The following is a 7,788-nucleotide window of genomic DNA, read 5'->3' as shown; positions in this document are numbered from 1 at the left end:
AAAAGCTGGCGACTGTGGTCATTGTCTCGTGGGGACACCTTTGTGAATTGGGAACTGTACTACGTGTATACCCTCAGGGCAACGTGGGTGGAGAGACGGAGAGAGATTGCATCATCCCAACCTGATTGACATCTGAGACCCCGTGAGTTCAGATAAAAGAGGGGTTGTAAAGACGGCCCCCCCAGACGCACCAGAAGACACACTAGAAATCCTGTGACAGCGTTTAATAGCGACAGCCGGTGGGGGGGGGGGGGGGTGAGGGGTTCGTGTGCGTCTTTTCCTTGCCTGGGATTGGCGACCTCACCACGAAAGAACGGCTTTAGCTACAGGAGAGGCCACAAGTGAACGGTCACCCCCCAACGAGACTCCGACGGATCGAACTCATAAAGGTTGGAAAAACCCGCCGGGTTTCATTCTATACCTATCTCTCTATCTCCAACAAAGTGCACCACCGCGACACCCAAAAGACGGCAGCTGGTGGAACTGCAGTGACCTCGAGAGACTTTTATATTTACATCGGACAATATATACATTACCCCTAGACAACGATAGAGCTTATTTCTAATTGATTATTACTATACCTGCGCTTCAGATTGAGTATTGACGACGTATGTTATCTGAATGTTTGTATTAACCTTATTTTTGTGCCCTTTTATAAATAAAAACTTCTACAAAATAGTGCCATCAGACTGCAACGGACTTCTCTATCTTTGCTGGTCAGTGATCCAGTTACGGGATACGTAACAGGCTAAAGAAGAAGCAGAACAGAAATGAAGCCGGAGAGAAGAGCCTGGTTCAGTCTGAGGCCGGACTGAAAGGGACAAGTTCTGAACAGAGAGGCACAAGAGACTGCAGATGCTGGAATCTCGAGTAAGAAACTCGAGGGACTGAGCGGATCAGACAACATCTGTGGAGAGAAATGTAAAATCGACTTTCAGGTCAAGATCCTTCAGCTGGACTGTCTGAACTCGAAATCTCGATTGCCATTTCCCTCAGTCTAAGGGTAGATAAATCACCAGGACCAGATGGAATGCACCCTCGTGTTCTGAAGGAAGCAGCTGTGGAGATTGCGGAGGCATTAGCAATTTCCCCCTCCCCAGGTAAGGTTTGGCACGATGATCAGTAGATGAACAGACACAAGGTATTGGTTTCGGCCCGGTACATACCGGGTGGATCCTCCCAACCACTGAGCACATCGACATGAAACGCTGTCGGAGCAGAGCAGCGTCCATCATCAGAGATGCTCACCACCCAGGCCAGGCTCTTTTCTCGCTGCTGCAATCAGGTAGAAGGTACAAGAGCCTCAGGACTCGCACAAGGTTCAGGAACAGTTACTACCCGTCAACCATCAGGCTCGGGAACAACATCACGTCCATTGAGATGCTCCCACAACTTATCATCGTATGAAAACGAGTGAAATCGGAGGTGGTTTGACTGAGACTGATCGCATTGGGCCTGTCTCAGAATTAGAGAAGTAAAAGGGACAAGCTCAATCTCACAGGATATTGACAGGATTGGGGCAGGAACAGCAGGACTTGTTCAAGTATATAAAAAGACAGGTGAGAGCAGATACAGGACTGATAGAAGATGATGCTGGAGAAATTGTAATGGGAGATAAGGAGATGGCTGTGGAACTGAACGAGTATTTGCATCAGTCCTCACTGAGGAAGATATCAGCAGTATACCGGACACTCAAGGGTGTCAGGGAAGAGAAGTGTGCACAGTCACAATTACGACAGAGAAAGTACTCAGGAAGCTGAATAGTCTAAAGGTAGATAAATCTCCAAGACCAGATGGAATGCACCCTTGTGTTTTGAAGGAAGTAGCTGTGGAGATCGCAGAGGCATTAGCAATGATCGTTCAAAAGTCGATAGATTCTGGCATGGTTCCGGAGGAGTGGAAGATTGCAAATGCCACTCTGGTATTTTAAAAGGGGGCAAGGAAGCAAAAAGAACATCATAGACTTGTTAGGTTGACATCAGTGTTTGGGAAGTTGTTGGGAGTCGATTATCAAGGATGAGATTACGGAGTACCTGGAGGCATATGACAAGATAGGCCAAACTCAGCATGGTTTCCTTAAAGGAAAATCCTGCCTGACAAACCTAGTGCAATCTTTTGAGGAATTTACAAGTAGGCTAGACAAGGGAGATGAAGAGGATGTTGTGTATTTGGATTTTCAGAAGGCCTTTGACAAGGTACCACACATGAGGCTGCTTAACAAGATAAGAGCCCAGCCCATGGAATTACGGGAAAGTTACATATGTGGATAGAGCAATGGCTGATTGGCAGGAAACAGAGAGTGGGAATAAAGGGATCCAATTCTGGTTGGCTGTGTTGTTCCACAGTGGTCCGTGTTGGAGCTGCTTCTTTTTACGTTGTATATCAACGATTTGGATTATGGAATAGATGGCTGATGATACAAAGATAAGTGGAGGGGACGGTAGTACTGAGGAAACAGAGAGTTTGCAGAGAGACTTGGATAGATTGGGAGAATGGTCAAAGAAGTTGCAAATGAATTACAATGTTGGAAAGTATATAGTCATGCACTTTGGTTGAAGAAATAAACGGGCAGACTATTATTTAAATGGAGAGAGAATTCAAAGTTCTGAGATGCAATGGGACTTGGGAGTGCTCGTGCAGGATACTCTTAAGGTTAACCTCCAGGTTGAGTCGGTGGTGAAGAAGGCGAATGCAATGTTGGCATTCATTTCTAGAGGAACAGAGTATATGAGCAGGGATGTGATGTTGAGGCTCAATAAGGCACTGGTAAGACCTCACTCGGAGTACTGTGTTGTTTTGGGCCCCTTATTTAAGAGAGGATGTTCTGACATTGGAGAGGGTTCAGAGAAGATTCACTAGAATGATTCCAGGAATGAGAGGGTTAACATATGAGGAACATTTGACTGCTCTTGGACTGTACTCCGTGGAGTTTAGAAGAATGAGGGGGGACCTCACGGAATCATTTCGAATGTTAAAAGGCATGGACAGAGTTGATGTGGCAAAGTTATTTCCCATGGTGGGGGAGTCTAGTACGAGAGGACATGAGGATTGAAGGGCACCCATTCAGAACAGAGATGTAAGGAATTTTTCTTTGCCAAAGGTTGGTGAATCTGTGGAATTTGTTGCCACGGGCAGCAGTGGAGGCCAAGTCATTGGGTGTATATTAACGCAGAGATTGATGGGCGTCTGAGTAGCCAGGACATCAAAGGTTATGGTGAGAGGGCTGGGGAATGGGACCAAAGGGGAGATTGGATCAGTTCATGATAAAATGGCGGAGCAGACTCGATGGGCCGAATGGCCGACTTCAGCTTCTTTGTCTTATGTCTTCTCTTATGGACTGAGATGAGGAGAAATTTCCTCACCAGTGCAGCGAATCTTTGGAATTTCCTCCACAGGGTTTCTAAATTCAATAGACATATTCTGGGGCTCAGCGCTGATGGGGACATTGCAGGAAAGTGGTGTTGAGGTCAAAGGTCAGACATGGAGAGGGTTCGGATGAATTTCACAAGGATGATTCCAGGTATGAAAGGGACGTTTGATGGCTCTGGGTCTGTACGCGGTTGTATTCAAAAGGGTGAGGGGAATCTGATAGAAAACTTTTGAATATTAACAGGTAGACAGAGTAGATGTGGTAAGGATGTCTCCCATGGTGCGAGAGTCTAGGACAAGAGGGCACAGCCTCAGGATAAGGGGGCGCCCTTTCAAAACTGAGAATCGGAGAAATGTCTTTAGATAAAGCGTGGTGAATTTGTGGAATTCGTTGCCAGATGCAGCTGTGGAGGCTACCTCGTTGGGTGTATTTAAGGCAGAGATTGATAGGTTATTGACTGGACATGACATCGAAGGTTACGGGGAGAAGGCCAGGAACTGCGAGTGAGGAAAAAAAAGGATCAGCCATGATTGAACGGCGGAGCAGACTCGATGGGCCTATGACTTATGGTCTTATAGTGTTATGTTCCGAGTGAAGGGCAGAACAGGCGCAAGGGGCCGAATAGCCTGTTTCATATTTTCGAAACCACGAGTTTACCTTTGTGCCTTGTTCTGCCCTGGTCTGAGCGGTGAGAGCTCCGGAGATCCGTTGGCAGCCGCTGCGGTTATTTCATGTTCCTGTTGTTTATTGCTATTTATTTATGTTTGCATTTGCACAGTTTGCTGTCGTCCGCACTCTGGCTGGTCTTTCACTGATCCAGTTATAGTTACTGTTCTGTAGATCTTTTCTGTGTCCGCAGCAAAATGCTTCTCGGGGTTGTGTGTGGTGAGTTACCTGTACTCTGATAATAAAATTTATTTTGAAGTTTGAGTTTCGGGAAATTCCTTCGATTCCGAGAACAAACTGTGACTGACATCTCCAACTCCCGTTAGCAGCCCGTCCTCAGACACACTCACAGCCAATCAGCGGTACCGCTGGGAGAATCTTTCTCCTATTGGTTGAGGAGTGCCAGTGTGCGGGATGCTGACTGTTTGGAGCGGTCCGAGGTTTGGAGCTGAGAGCGAGTGGACCCGGGGAGAGGCCGGGGATTGGGAGCTACACTTCGGGTAAAGGCTGCAACACCGGCCGGGTGAATCCTTCCCATGACAGAGATTCCCTGAGATGTTTCAGCAGCACGGAGGGTGCCTGGTCTTTTCCCCGCCGTGGATCGGGGCCTGTTGTCGGGAGTTACCTCCCAGACCTGTCTCCTGATGCTGGGAGCCCGGATCTGACCCGCAGCCGCTGCTGATGGATCTCCGGTGTAATCGGACAGGCTGAAGGCCAAGGGAGAACCAGGCGCAAAGGTAAGTTCGTGCTTTGGAAAATAGGAAACAGGAGCGGGCGCTGCCATTCGGCCCGTTGCGCTGTTCTGCTCCTCACTCCGATCATGGCTGATCTTTGACCTCAGCGTCACTTTCCTGCAACGTTCCCATCTTCGCTCAGCCCTTCAATATGCCTTTTGAATTTAGAAAACTTGTGGGGAAAAAATCTTGTCGCTCTGCACTAAAACACACCACTGTGGGTCAGGAACGAATTAACATATGCAAAAAAAAAATCAAACGTGAATGGGTCGACAGTGGAAGTAGAGAGATCAATTGTCTGTGTTTTTGCCATAAGGTCGAAGGAATAGAGGCTGCTATTTTGTGAAGCTGCTCTGTAACCCCCATTTTGTGAACTGATTGATGAACTGATTGCTATGGGATAATCTAATCAGATCAACTGAACACAAGAAGTTTCTGGTATTCCCATTCTAAGCCTGAAATCACTCTCACATAAACCATGTATTATGTACACTGTCAGGTTTGCAGAAGTAATCTCGTTATCTCTGAGCCTGAAGTCACTCTGAGATAAGGTGTGTATTATGTACAGTGGCAGGGCTGCAGAAGGAATCTCGTTATCTCTGAACCTGAAGTCACTCTGAGATAAGGTGTGTATTATGTACACTGTCAGGTCTGCAGAAGTAATCTCGTTATCTCTGAACCTGAAGTCACTCTGAGATAAGGTGTGTATTATGTACAGTGGCAGGTTTGCAGAAGGAATCTCGTTATCTCTGAACCTGAAGTCACTCTGAGATAAGGTGTGTATTATGTACCGTGGCAGGGCTGCAGAAGGAATCTCGTTATTTCTGCCGAGTGTCTGAACCAGAGCTGAAGAGAACAAAAGAAGTCACCTTTGGCATGAAGTTGTGTAGCCCTTGGACTACATCCAATAGAAATCTGTTAGTCATCAGCCCGATGGACTTCAGCCAACAAGAATTACATGCATCCTCTAAACTGATAAGAGGTGTTTAACAAGTTAAGTGTTTCAAATTCAAAGGTGTGATAACTCCTGAGACTAACCCTCACAAGGAAGAACCCCCATGAAAGGGACTGAGAGAAGAAACGATCGATAATTTTGACAAAATGGGATCCCCTGATTTACGTCTGTTGTGAATGTCATGAAGAAATCGGCAGCTGAGAGGAAAGGCTGCGCTGATCGCAAGTGTTTAAAACAGATGGAAAATCTGCAAAGTGAAGTCTCAGCTCGGAGAGGAGTGATATGTGCGAGGACTGACGATGATGGTGATGTAGATTGGAGTGATGAAGCGACGCTTGTATCACACACCGGGTCGCTCACTTCAGTCACCTGATGAGGTAATCGTAACCTTTGGCCAGGGGCAGATATGGTCAGGTAATGCCCAACCTTCACAGAGTGTTTCAACCGTAACCACTACACTGTCCAGCTGGTGGATCAGAAGTGAGGGCCAAGTCACTGCCCAACTGTTCCTGACCTCCAGCTCAACCCCTCTCCAGCTCCATACCCAGTCAGGGGCTCTTTCTGCTTCCTCCCCCATCCTGCCAGCTGCTTGCTTCTTGCTCTTTTCATCAAGGCCCAGCACAGACAGCAACCTCCATGCTGGCCGTGCCGGGAACCCACTACAGTCGATCTCCATGAGGAACAGCCACATCTGCCATCCTTTGTCCCTGCACGCCGGGACTAACAGTATAAAAGCCAGGATTACTGGGGAAGTGGCCCCCCTCCCAGTAGAGTTTTCCGAGAGTGGGTGGAACCTTCAACACTCAGTGCCCCAATGGCGCCTGTAGTAATGGAGGGACTGCAGGACACACCAGAGCCGGGGGCATGGGGCGTGTGTGACACGGTATTCTGTCCCTTTGACGTGGCCCAATTGAGTTCTGGAGCTGTGAATGAGAGGTAATTCTCGGAAACTTTCCCAGTGTATTCAGCAGACAGGATAACTCACGGTTTATATGAAACAGAGGAAGGAAGTTAACCCTTCTCTATCTAACTTCAGCTTTCCCTTCAGCCCTGCCGGAGGAACAGGTACCCGCTCAGGGGACACGGGGTGATTTACAGAAGGCACGATTAGAAGCTGCTGGACTAATTGAGGTGACAGTGGAGGTTTTGCATAACTGCAGACAGTGGAAAGGAAGGAACCTTCTATATCTGTGACGAGGTTGTAGCCGGTTTTCTCGAGTGTTTTGGGTCCTACTTTGGATACGCAGAAATTGACTCCGTGACAGAGTAGGAACTGGCCGAGGAACTTGGTGTCGCACAGTACCGAGGAGAGCAGAAGGGTGTGTGAAAATATTGATCCATTCAAATCCCACACATGCTGAAGCATGCGCTCTCAGAGGGATGATGCGAATGAGGGAAAAGGGATTGAGGGAGAAAGGTACAGAGGAGGGTAAGGGGAAACAGGGTTCTAAAACAACCCTATCACAGAATGGTTTGCAGTGGCAGAATGAAGGGAGACGGGGTGCTGATCAGGATGAGCTGCCACCGAGCTCAACAGCGCCGCCTAATGGCTGGGTTAGCAAACACGTGGTTGAAACACTGACGTTCCCACTGTCATGAGTACTGGATCCCCAAAGAAATGATGCAATTCTGGACACAAAGTTTATTTTGCCGTTGATTGCCCACAATCCTGGTGGGTTGGGATTTGTCAGGATGTAACAATGGCCCATTGCTCCTGGAATGACAACTGTGTTACGTACAATGCATTGCCCATGGTGATGATGAAAAGCCACGACTTGTATCCAGAGTTACCTAGGGGGAGTCCAAGTTGAATGTGTGTTCACCACGTGGTTGGATGGTGCTGCTGGACCGCTTGTAGAAACTAAAGTAGGAATCCGCCCCATAAACTTTATTTGGAATGCCGGAGACTCTTGAACCACCCTAAACATGGCCACGTTCAATGCAACACTTTGGGAAAGAGAGGATACGGGACTGAATCGAGGGGATAAATTGAACTTGAGGTCTGTGGATACGTGTATAGCCAGGCAGGGTCAGGCAGAGACAATGGGTCGATCCACAGAGAC

The sequence above is a fragment of the Hemitrygon akajei genome, unplaced genomic scaffold, assembly GCF_048418815.1.
Source record: "Hemitrygon akajei unplaced genomic scaffold, sHemAka1.3 Scf000133, whole genome shotgun sequence".
NCBI lineage: Eukaryota > Metazoa > Chordata > Chondrichthyes > Myliobatiformes > Dasyatidae > Hemitrygon > Hemitrygon akajei.
Note: the sequence above shows the minus strand (reverse complement) of the source record.